The sequence below is a fragment of the Zonotrichia leucophrys genome, chromosome 17 (assembly GCF_028769735.1).
Source record: "Zonotrichia leucophrys gambelii isolate GWCS_2022_RI chromosome 17, RI_Zleu_2.0, whole genome shotgun sequence".
Lineage (NCBI taxonomy): Eukaryota > Metazoa > Chordata > Aves > Passeriformes > Passerellidae > Zonotrichia > Zonotrichia leucophrys.
This window is the reverse complement of record NC_088186.1, coordinates 1,407,088-1,419,681: the sequence shown is the minus strand read 5'-3', so window position 1 is coordinate 1,419,681 and position 12,594 is coordinate 1,407,088. Positions and strand designations below refer to the sequence as shown.

The window sequence follows — 12,594 nt, the reverse complement described above, 5'->3', positions numbered from 1 at the left end:
CAAAAAATAACTTTGTGTGCATGTCTTTTAAAAATCTTCATAGAAAAAGCTGTCTTTACATGGGAAATTAGTCTCATAAGATTGATGTAGCAAAGAGTTTTATTTTGAAAAATCCTTACAAGATCTATATTAATTTTTATTTTAAAGTGTATCTCAGGCATGGAAGGGAGAGGATCAAGCAGGTCGGTATCCAGTGTAGCAGATACTTAAAACCTGAGAATTTGTTCTGCAAACAAAAGATGATACGATTTATGCTGGCAGTCATTTGTGTACCTAACTCTTCACCAAGTTTTACAAGTAGCACTTGCTACTATCTGTTGCAACCCTGAATTCTCTGACTTTGAGCTAGAGCAAAGCAGATAAAATGGTACTGGAGGAAAATCAGACACTGAGAGAGGAGGAATCACACACAAAATGTGGCACAGGGCTCCTCAAGTCCCAGAGCAGGCTCTGCAGGGTAACATTTTAGAGACCTTTTAAGCAATAGGGATGAGGATCAGCTTGAAGAGCAAGCAAAACTGGAACTGAGGAAGTGGCAAATACTTTCAGGTTATGACTAATGCAATTATTAGAGCGGCTACTGAAGGCACTGTGGTGGATTTAGCCTCAAATAAGAACAGAAGTTATGCCATGTGTGATTGATTCCAGGTTGGGTTACAATTTAGAAGTGCAATTAGTGAGTCATCTGTTACTTTATATCAATTATTAAAACCAACAAAGGTCTAGGTTAAAAAAAAGAGTGCGTGCCTCAATATGTGCTGCTCTGGTTGTTAATTTCTGATTTCACTTTCTTGTTTGAGTGTCTCAGCTTTGTGGAGTTGTGGTACAGGGCATTCCTTAAACCAGCTGGTGAGCGAGGTGGTGTTCCCCTGGCAGCCCCTGGGCTGGGGCCCGGTCACACCATCCCACTCTCACCTGCTTTGGCCAGAGCCAGCCCAGGGCAGTGGCTGTGCTCACCTGCAGGCCAGCAGCTTCCTGGAGCACTTGTAAACACGAGTGCTTTCATCTTGTTTTGTAGGTGCTGTTTAGGACAGAGGGCAGCGCAGCTTGGCGCTCCTGACAGCTCAGTTGTTGTGGAGACTGTGCTGCCCTCCGTGCTCTGGCTGTGTTCTCACCCCATCTGGCAACTGCTGAATGTGTAAAACTTTTCTTCTGGTGGCCATGACAAAACTCATAGCAGTAAACAGAGCTTTGAGGGACAGTACCAGGCTCCACGGGAGAATTGATCTGACCCAACAGAGCATTCCTCATGAAATAAGAAGGCCTGGAAGCAAGTGATACTACCAACCTTCAGTGGGCATTTAATTACAGTTTCTAATTAAGGTGATGTCCTGAATGGTCATGTGAATTCTCCCGATCTGTAACATGGTGTAACATGACATACCAACATGGGGTGTTGGTACTTCCTCTGCCCTTCAGCATTTTGGTGTGAATAAAGGTGCCCGTGCCTGTTGTGCCCGTGGGAATGGAGGCTGCAGGGCATCTCTGCTGCGTGGGCTGTGAGGGACAAGGGGCAGAGAGAAGGTTCTAGGGCCCTGTGGGCACTGAGCCTGTGGGGTTGGCAGTATTGAATGCAGCAAGTTGCACACTGCAATTTAGGGGTGTGAAGCTGCAGAGACTGAGCGCTGGTCTGTAACTCTGCTCTCTAGACATGCCTGGACCATGTGAACAGACATCCAAAGCAGGACTGAACTTCACGGAGCTTCACAGTTTTGAGTCTTGATACTTTGTAATACACATTTGAGATGTGAGTCTGTGATCACTGAGCCCTCACAATGACTGTGGTTGATGTGGTTTGCACTTCTGTGCTACTGGGCTTGTAGACATGCTGAACCAATCTGGAATCAGCTGGCTTTTCTGTTTGTGGGTAGGACATGATATGTGTTTATCTCGAATCAATATGAGATAAGGATTTTCATTTATATCAGTGGCAAGTAGATACATATTTGGGGGTATATGTACATCCTTTCTAGAAAAGCAGAGGTACAGTTGCAAGGATTGTTGTTTTAGGGAAGAGTGTGATTGGACCAGATAATGGATGACAGGAGTTTGGTGCAGGTCCTTAGACAGATATATTAGGGTGGGTTTTTTCCTTTTCCTTTGAAGTTTAAGATTGAAAACCTGCCATCATTCCAAAGCAGAAACAACTTGGGTGGCCTTTTTATCACTAATAGTCAGAGCAGCTAGGCAGGACTGACTCCACTGAAAAGAGGCTCTGTCATACAAGAGGTTTCCTAGGTCAAGATTAAAAGCAAAACAGCTCTCATCACATGAGCCTTTGTACTGCACCCATATTTTCTAAATGCTGTTGGCTTATCTTTAGTGTTTATGCTGCTATCAAAAATAAACCCAGCTTCTGTCTCCCCGGGTGTTGTATTCAACATCAACAGTGAATAGGCTTTTTCATTCCTAAATGCTAATTTCCTTTCTGTTTTCAATCTGTTTCTGGTACAAAAATTTTTTGTTTTCACTGGGTTTGGTTTCTTCCCTCTTTGATTTTTTAGCTTCATGTTTTTCCCTTCCTGTATCTGTTTCTGTCTTGGTAATCAGTTTGTTTTTTTTGGTGGAAGCAGTAGCTGAATGTCTATCAATGACCCTGAAGCCTAGAACTTGAATCAGAGTTTGTTTGAGTGCAGCTGGCAGCACAGTCATAATAATTTAAAGAAAAAAAAAGCTTTACCAAGATTAATTTTTCATCAGCAGATTGAGGTACTCTTAGGAATAATTGTAATTGTCTCACTTTGAACTGTGGTCAGAAATATGGCCTAAAAATCTTGCTATAATGAGAATTTTGGTTCTAATGAAGTAGTGTTATAACTTCATCAAAAATGTTGTGATACTAAAGCCAGAATTCAATGGCATTTGGAAACTGCTCGCAGGCTGTGCCCTTGGGGTAAGGCACTGACCTTGCTGAAGCTGCTGTGGGTGTTTCCTGAGGGCACCGGTACCCAAAGCCAGCCCAGGCCATGGCTCAGGGCACACTGGCAGTGCCATGCTGGTTATCTCCAAGTGCCTGAGGCTCCAGAGCAAACAGAGCCAGTCCAGCATGCTGGAGCCTGCAGGTGACAAATGGGTGTTGAGCAGCACCAAGGACTCTTTGCCCGCTGCTTTGTCTCCTCTCTGATGATGGGCTGTCCCCTCACACTGCACAAACAGAAGTAACCTTTCCGTATTTGAGACTCTTCACTCCATGTACCCATGAAGCTGCTGCTGTGCTGACTGGTTTTGTCACATAATGTGATAAATGGAAAACAGAGCTGCAACAGATACAAGTCATATTCCAGACTTTAGGCATGTACCTCAAAATTTCATCAACTTTGATATGCCAAATGTTATCTAAATGTGGATATTCAGTAGCTGGAGATGTCAGGGAGCTGTGACTAGCAAATGAGCTGTGTGTCTGCTGAAACACTGAGAAGGATTTGGGTGCCTGTGCTGTGGGAGGTATGGAGACTGCAATGCTGACTATCAGTTTTGAAGGGTATCACATTTCTCTCAAAGGGAGAATTGAGCCCAGGCTGTAAAGAGGGTGGGCAGCCCAAATGTTTGGACAAATAGTTATCCTTGTGATGAGCATTTACAGTAAAGCATCTCCCAGGGTTTTCTTGCTCCAGTGCAAGTCCAAAATGGTCAGATTAGGCATTTGAACAGAAATGTACCTGTATTTTGGGGAGAGTGTATTTTACATGTACTTTGCCATGATGATCTAAGCTTGCTTGCGTTAAGAGTGGGAAGTTGAGCACTGTTGGTGTATCTTGTATCCTGGTTGTTCTTTTTTTTTTAATTAACCTGCCAAATAATTTTGATATGTGCATGTAGTGCTATCCTGTTTGGCCTTCCTGTTACAGATGCTGTGCAGCAGTTCTGCCTCATGCCCTGGTGTTCAGCCTTTCTATCAGTTAACTCAAAGAAACGTAAAATTCTATTGCATGCAAGTGTCCACAGCGCTATAACCTTTTATTTATCCTGCTTGTTCTTTGATGACCTAAATTATTTCAGCTGTTCTAATTACTTATTTAAGAACTATTGATCTCTCAGGGTTTTTTGTGGGAGGACTTAAGGAATAGTGTGTCTCACAAGCAGCATTATAGTTGCCTGCAAATTAAGGCAAGCAGACAGACTGTAGTAATGCTGTAAACCAGCTTATTTTAGGCTAAGTTTTATGTGAAATATTTATGTACTCATTTAAATGCTAAAGAGCCAGGGTTCCTGCAGTCCTGAGAGCACAGCTGTATGTCTGTATGTCAGGCAGCAGTTGTGTCCTTAGTGGAAAGCCCCCCCAGTTGTGTTCTGAAGGCATTCAGCAGCTGGGGCCCTTTGCTAGAAACCTGGAAGCTCAGGTGCTGGGGCCTTTAGCCTCCTCTGTCACTGTGGTTTGTAGAATGTAGCATTAAAATCTCTCAATTCTGCTGTGCTTTAGGTCATCCTGGCTGTGGAATGGGAGATAGTGGGGATTTCCTGAGGGTTTAGAGAGCTTACTTCATAATTTGTGTTTGAAGCCAGCATGGTGTGTTTGTTGTAGATATTGTTTAGTGTAACAAGGTTTTGTTATGTGCAGAATTAAAGTATATCTAAATGATAGGGAAATGTAAAACGTGAAAGCCAAAGGAAAAAAGGGATTCTGCCATTTCCTTTGGGTTTTGCTGCATTGTGCATCTTGCAGTGAGTCCCAAGCTGTGTTAGCACTCCCGCTGGATAACGATCTGCCCTCCTCCCAAGGGACAGCACCACGCAGGCAGAGCTGCTCCTCTCCTCTGTGCTCACTAATTGATCTCTGGCTTGGCCACTTCCAGCAAGGTCACAGAGCTGGCAGCTACAAAAACAGCGTTCTGTGGAAAATTTAAAGGGGAAGAGTAGAAGTACCTAGGATGGGATTATAATTTTTTTAAATTCATAAACAATTTATTGGATCTTCTATTTTGTGTCTGCAGAAGTCTGAAACTTGGAAAGGACTGAGAGCAGAAGATTATCCATTGTGACCTGTTCCTGCTATTTGTGAGTGAGCCCTATCCTGCAAATTGCTCTTTTCTCACTTTGTAATTCCACTTCCATTACTATTAGAACACAGCACGAATATTCCTGTTCAGATCCTGTAAAGGCAAAATGATTCCTAAGCAAGTGTAGTATGATCTTCTCCATTTTTTTTCTTTGCAGAAGGTTTGTCATGCTGGCCTTGAAAGGCATTTGTGTGTTTGGGTTTTGTTTTCATTTTGCGAAAGTGCTTGCAGTCATTTATGCTGCTTTCTCAGAGCTGCCTCTTGATTAGTTCAGGTGCTTTACCATTGGAAAGGTGATGGAAATTTGGAGTTCAAAAGCCTGGACAAGCAGCAGCCCCAGGCCGTCAGTGTGGCAGAGCGGTGTCACTCACTGAGCACCGCGCCAGTCCTGTCATTGTCACAGCAGGGCCTTCCTGGGGCTCTCGGGGCCCTGTGCTGGCAGGGAGAGCTCCCACAGCCCTGCCCAGGCCACTGCATGGCACCTAAGCTGGGTGCCATGCTGCAGGCAGCAAACCAGGGAGAGCTGCAAATAAAAACATGCATTAGCACTGCTTCTTGAAAAGCAGAAGGCTGTAGGGGGTTTGAATAAAGGAAATGGGCCAAACTGTGAAGGCAAGGCTGGAACACTGAGGGCAGAATGAAGCTGTGCTGCATTATTAGGGGATTCATGAATGGTGTGGCAGAGAGGGGGAAAGGGGCTTGGTTGACCTGGTGTGATGTAAAAATACATAGAATGTGCTACACAGAGTCATAGCTGCTGTAGCATCTTTAAAGGGTAAAATGTGCAGCCTCCCCTGAAGTGGGAGCATGGCAGGGTCTCACAAAGCAGGCGTTCAGAGGCACCTTGTGGGGAATACTGTCCATTCACGTGATCCCAGTCACAGCCAGTAGCATACACTGTCTTTGTAGTTGCTCTCAGTAAGCTGGTAATTGAATTATCAGCTGAATATTGAAAGATTACACACCCTGTTTTTGGGAGAGGGGTGTAGAAGCAAGCCTAACTTGATTATTGCATCAGATCAATTTCCTCTTCATTGTGAGTTGAAGCAAGTAGTTGATGGTTCAGAACTCCTTATGCTCCTTCTGTTCCAAAGAACTCTGCCAGTGTTTGGTGTTTTAACTCTTGTGTGAGACATGATACTGCAGAGAGGAGCAGAAAAAATTAAATTGTATTAAATTGTCATAAGCCCCTGAGCTGATGAACTGGTTTAATGCTGTTTGTTCCACTAGGACTCGAAGCCATTAATTGAATAATCGTTTGTTTGAGTCTTTAATTTGTCTATAAATATGTATAGTAACTAATGAGGAGGGAAGGAATCATCCTGAGAGTCACCTTGAGCAGAGGATGAGCATTCCTGGTGCATTCCTGGGAAGCAGCGCTGTGGTGACGCTGCCCAGCCTCTGCCCCCGCGTGGCAGCTGCAGCTCAGTGCCGGCCCGGGCTGGCTGCAGAGCTGCTCCCGCTCCAGGGAAGGTCACTGTGCCTCAGGGAAAGACAAAAGCACAAATATTCCTTCCGCAAAATCACACCTGCAGTTTCAGAAGTTCTCCCTGCACAAACCAAATGTCAGCCTGTGTGCGGGGCTGTATCTGAAGCTGACAGTGTCTGTTTTCTGCACGAAACTTGCTTCAGGGGGCAGGGCTTAGTGTTTCACCCCGTGTGAGGCACAGTCCGAGGAGGAGGGAATGTTCTTTGTTGATGTCTGGCTATGGAAATGCATAAGGACAGACCAGCCTGTAAAACTGTCTCAGAGGAGAGAGTTTTTGTACTCATGCATGATTTGTGTATGTGTGCATTTATTGTAGAGCCACTATAAGTAGCAATAGCAGAACTTGGGATAATGGTGAGTGTTGACTAATGATATAATGATTGAAGCTGACTTTTGTTTCCAAGGGACCTTACAGCCAGGTTATATGGCATTACAAGAGACGATTAATGTCTGTGCCTCACAAAAATGGTGAAGGTGTAAATATTGACTTAGAGTAGCAAAAACAGTTATTAAAGTCCATAGAATGGTAAAACTGCAGATTAGACAAATGCCATACATTGTTACAAAGCACTGACTGATATGGGAGCCATGATCTGTTTTTAAACACTTGACATTAAGTAAGTTAGGTTTTATAGGTTTAAAGTACCTATGGATTACATTATTCTTGAAGAGTACTTGGGCTAAATAAGAGCACAGCAGGATCTAGGGGAAGTAATTGCTCTCCAGCAATGGAAATGTGCTCCTCTGAGGGGCAGCAGGGATTGCTGAGCAGGATGAGACAGCTCCTTCCGTGAGAACGGGTGTGCAGTGTCTGGGAATGGCAGGTTCCATTAGGCTGGAGAGAGCCTGGTGCAGAGCACAGTCCTGGCTTATCCTGGGAGGAAGTGCCAGAGCACAGTGCTGCTTCCTTCCACCAGAATTCCTGCGTGCCCTCGGCCCCATACATAATTCACATGCAATGCATAATTAAAGCACTATAAAGCCACACTTACTTTCATGTATTTAAATTCCTTGATGAGCCATAGATGGGTTTTGCCTGGTCTGTGCTTTTGCTTTGCCTGTTTCTGTAGTGTGTTGAAGCAGTGAGGACCACGGCCCAGTGAGTCAGCAGCTCCTGGGAACCACTTCCAAAATACTAATCAGTGCTAACTGTCAGGATTAGTGTTCTGTTAGAAATTAAAGTAGAACTATATAACAAAGAATAATTAATTTGCAGTGTCATAGATTCGCCTCCTCTGTTAGCAACATCTTTGTAAAGCACAGCCTTTTCAAAGTAAAAAACCCTACATTGGAAGGGTACAGATCTAACAGTAGCAGCAAAAAGCTCTGCCTTGAATGGGCTAGGCTGTGATCCTTCCTAGGAATAGTGTCTGTGTGGCAGCTGGGTGTGTGCAACATCTGTTTCCTCATACAGGTCTGCAATAAAGACTGGCTTACACAGAAGGGGAAACATCGATTGTACCTCTTGAACTTTCTCCCGTTCCTTTCTGTTCTGGATTCCCTCTCTTCACATCAGTAGTTTGTGACTGGATCACAAGATGGTATTTCCAGTACTTCCATGCTGTAATTGCTCTGTGTGGAAAGCATTGCTGAGGTGCCCTGGGCCTTTGCATTTCAAACACTGGATTTGTAGCATTTTATATATTTAATCACCATCAAGTAGAGTGTTTGGATCCAAGCTATTTAGAGTAACTGTCTGTACTATTGCAACCCACTCAGGGCCCTGAGGGAGACCTATGAACAGAGAGAAGGCTCAGATTTATTTGAGTAACTCAGCATTGCCAAATACTTTGGTTTGCTACAGCTGCTGGAGAAGTACTGGGGAGATCTAACCAGAGAACGTGGTGTTAGAAAAGAAAATGCTGCTGCTTTCTCCTCTGAGCACCAGAACTGTGAAGAAAACCTAACTTATGTTAAGTATGAGGTAGAAATCAATATCTGAAACATTCTTCAAAAACAGAATTGAAGGCTTACATCCTTTTAAGCTCATGGCAGGAAGAGCCTCTTCTTTGCTTGAACAAGTTACTGTTTACAGCAATTTTTTCTTTGCTTGAATGAGTTACTGTTTACAGCAATTTTAATAAAGTATCTCCTGGCAAAAAGACTAAGTTGTAACATCTCTAAACCTTTTATAGATGAAAGAGCGTCCTTCAAAATGCACACTGCTCAGTTAAACCTTGGTAGCATGTGTTGTGACAGGGGTGCCTAGTCTTTGATAGGCTGTATTAAGCCTTTTCCATTTTATCTTGATAACATTTAGTTCCTTCCACTTTTGGGATGTTTCTCTTCTGTACTTTCCCATTTTTTTTCTCCTCCTGGAAACAAACAACCCAAAGCATTATTCTGTCACTTGGCAGCTCTCAGGAGCTTTACTGCTCAGAATTTGGATGAATACTCCTGCAAGCAGTGTAGTTCCAGGGCTGCTTCCAACACCAAGCCATGGGTGTGCCATAGCCCCCTCTGCCCAGTGCCAGGGGCTGCCCATGCCCTGCTCCCTGGTGTGGGTCCCCAGCCCTTCCTTGGGGCACGTCAGACCCTCTGTCTCTGAGGTGAAGTACCCGTGCTTATCCCAGCCTTAGAAATGGAGGCGTTTTTCTGACAGCTCACTACAAACAGGATTTTACAGAACAATGCCTCAAACAGAGCTGCTCTCCTCTATTCTTTTTTCTGTTTCACACTTTGCTATGGCACGTCCATCTGTAACCTCCTGACCCTGTGGAAGTGCAATCCAACAGCAGCCCTGGTCAGGTACTCATGAGTGAGGCTGTGCCATGAGTGAAGGTTTGTGGTGAGGGCCAGGCATGTCTGGCATGTTTAGCACAGGCTGGTCTGCTTCCTTCTCTTCAACACTTTGTCTGCAAAAAACGGTGAGTTTTTCTCCTTGTAATTGGTTCTGTGCCTTATTAACTGTTGGTCTCTGTGCCAACACACATAATGGCTGGGCTCTGTTGTGCTCACCGTTGTGTCTGTTGTGGCTCGGTTTTCAGGATGAGAGTTGATTTTCTTTCCCACCCGATGGTGGCGCAGCGGGGAGCGGTCATTGGGGCTGAGTCGGTAGATGCTGGTGCACCCGTTGGTGCTCAGCTGTGCTGCACTGCCCGTCCAGCCCGCGGGCTGCTCCTGCAGCAGCAGCTTCTGCAGCGGCCTCAGGAAAGGACGTGCTGTGCTTCCAGTCTGTACTGCCCTGAAAGGAGCACGCTGCTCCTGCATTGCATCGAGCACAGGAATTCAGAGCGTTCTCTGAAAAGTGAAGTGGCCAGAGCAGACACAATAACAGCTCCATCAAATATTGATAAAGTAGGATTATTAATTAGAATAGGGGTGTAGGATTAAAATGTCCCTTGAGTTGCATTCCCCATTTGATGTGAGAGTGTGGTTTTGTGGTCAGAGAGTGGGAAGCTCAGGATAACTGGAATCTTTTCTCATCTCTTCAATGTGTTTGCTTAATGTCCTTAGTGGTTCAGGGGATATATAATACTATTGACCAGAGCTGCTAGAATTCTGATATGCTCCTACGGTGGCACTGCTGGGAGTGAACTTTACAAGGATATCTCTGTTAGTGTATTTTGGTCTGGTTTGTAGCTCATATAGCTCATAAAAAAGAAAATCCCCTCTGACCAAGCTGGTAATTTGCAGTCCTGTTGTCCTGCAGTCCTGTCCTCCCTCAAAGAGCTGCACGTCTCTGTGAGAGGGTGAAAACACTGGGTCAGTTCCATGGAGCATATGACACTGGACCTCTTGGCCCTCAGGTGCACTGAAGGATAACATTTTGCTTCTGACAGTGTGTGTAGGGCTGAAATAAATAGATACCAAAGCAAAGAGAATGAATTGAATTTCCCAGTTAGACAGCCCTGGTGCAAAAAGGAGCTTTCAATGTCTCCCACTTGAAAAAGACACTACAGGTTAGCTACGAGATTTCCTTTTGGAACAAAGCCCTGATCTGCATCACTAATAACAGCTGAGGTCATTAAAGTTGAAAGAATTTCCCTTTTAATTTCTTTTGAACAGTGTCTGCATTCTCTCTATCACTGGTGTTAGCTTTTCCCACAGTTCTGGTCTGTCAGGACAGTGCAGTAAGGATTTATTTTCCTCTTAAGGTTCTTCCTGGTTCTAATATTCTACCTAGAAGAAGTGGTTTAGGCCTGTTATAATTATACAAATTCTGTAAATTCATTCTTCCATTCCTGTGCACTAACACTTCCCCCCTGTGTTCTTGGGTCCCTCAGAATGTGTCTGTGCAGCAGCAGTTCAACATCCCTGTGTGCCCCAAGGCTCTTTGAGCTGATAGAACTCTCCAATCTGAAGCATCTTCTCTTTTTTTTTATCCCTCTTCCCCTTCTGAGTGTTTCCCTGCTCTCTCTAGAGCCATTAGGTGCTCTGACTATGCACTTCAGGAGATCAATATGCTTTTGGCATTCACAGGCATTATTATTCTGAGACTGTACCAGTGCTATGTATTCATCCTATTAACATCTGCTCAAAATTCCCAACATCCCAGCACAGCTAACAGAGAGTGACCGTGTTGTCCTTGGTCAGGCTCTGTGCAATGGATGTTGACACCTGGTTTATTGTTGGACAGATTCCACTTCCCTTTTACTTTGTTCTGCCCTCATTTCACCCCAGGAAGCTCCATTTCAGCTGGAGATGGATGAATGGACTGGGAAGCATTGTGTCCACTGCTGCTGTGGCAACTCCTCTGTGTCACTGCCCAAATAAGTTCTTTAGTTCCTACATTGTAGGGGCCAGTTCTGACCTAGCAGCAAGATTCCAGCAGCCCTCGAGGATGTGCCTGTAGTGGAAGCACCATCTCTGCAAAGCAATAGAAAAAGACCAGAGTCTGCTGGGCAGATTGAACAAATCACTGTCTTTGTGGCTGATGTAACAGAGGATTATGAGCTTTAAAGTCATGGAAAGAGGATGAACTGTGCCTTTGACTTCAGTGCTAACTCTGTGGATATTGAGTGGTGGGAATACAATGTCATCTTTCTGATTGTAACAGGTTGTGGCAATGGGTTAAGTTAGGAGGGGAAAGAAACAAGGAAATTGGAGCGAAGTGTGTCTCAGTGTGGAAGTTAATAGCCACGAATGGGATTCACTGTTTTAAAATCCTGTCTGAGGTATGTAACCTCTTATGAATGGGAAGAAACTGTGTCAAGGGGAAACACAATGTGTTGACATCGCTGGCCTTCCCTCCTGCATTTTGGTTGCTTTACTCTTCTCATTGCTGTTCTCCCAAAAGTTGGTTGCTATAATAAGAAGTTAGTTCAGATTTTAATGTGCACGAGATTACTTAGGGTTAGCTCTGACAGACAGAATAAAATTAAAAGTAATCATTTGCTCATCCAAGATTTCAGGGAAATGCCTGTATGATTCCCCAAGTTAAAAGAGGAAATGTTATAACAGCCCATACGAGTTTACTTTTTACCTTCCTAAGTGAAAGGAAGCTGTAAAATCTCAGAAATACTGGGTACTGGGCACTGATTAATCTCCATTGTCTGGCCTGAATCAAAGGAAATGCAAAAGCCAAGGGAAGCTGTGTTTTAGCAAGCTTTACAGGAGGCAGAAATGGAATTGAAGAAATCTTCACTTAGTCTCGTATATTACAAGTGGCAGTGGTTTTCATTTTCTCAGAACACACACAGACACACACACATACCCCAAATAGATTTTCCTGCTTCTTGGATCCTATTTTTTCCAGCATGCTTGCCACAGTGACCTCCTGTGAAGGGAGACTGGCAGAAATATCCAAAGTGCCCTGGTTCAGAGTCATGCACTAAAAAAGGGTTTGGATCCAATGGAGTTTAAACCTTCAGCCCAAGGTTTCCTTTGAAAATCACTGGTGGGCCCTCGTGAGCTGCCAGTGCCTGGCTGGGTGGGGTGAGCAGAGCAAGGACAGCCCGGGGCAAGGCTGAGCTGCTGCTGCTCCCTGTGGGATCTCAGGATCTGAGTCCTGAGATGCCGAGTCACTGAGACCACCCTTGGGGGGCTCGGGAGTCCTGGAATGTTCCAGAAGTGTCTGGTGGCTGGACTTTGATCCTACACGGGAGATGACACCTGTATGAGGATAGGAGGACTCCACCGGGGTGAATGGTGAAGGGATTGGTTAAT

General features: G+C 44.6%; 1 protein-coding gene across 5 annotated transcripts in view; it reads left to right on the top strand.

Annotated features, from left to right (window-relative positions):
• CRB2 (crumbs cell polarity complex component 2) overlaps positions 1-12,594 on the top strand; it is a 54,859-nt gene that overhangs the window by 2,940 nt on the left and 39,325 nt on the right. For 3 of the 5 annotated variants that reach the window (XM_064728013.1, XM_064728011.1, XM_064728012.1), the window contains one exon: positions 4,932-4,995. The exons of the other annotated variants lie outside the window; for them this stretch is intronic. The gene's annotated coding sequence lies outside the window, so the exon portion shown is untranslated. The remainder of the gene's footprint in view (positions 1-4,931; positions 4,996-12,594) is intronic. 5 annotated transcript variants of the gene reach the window in all.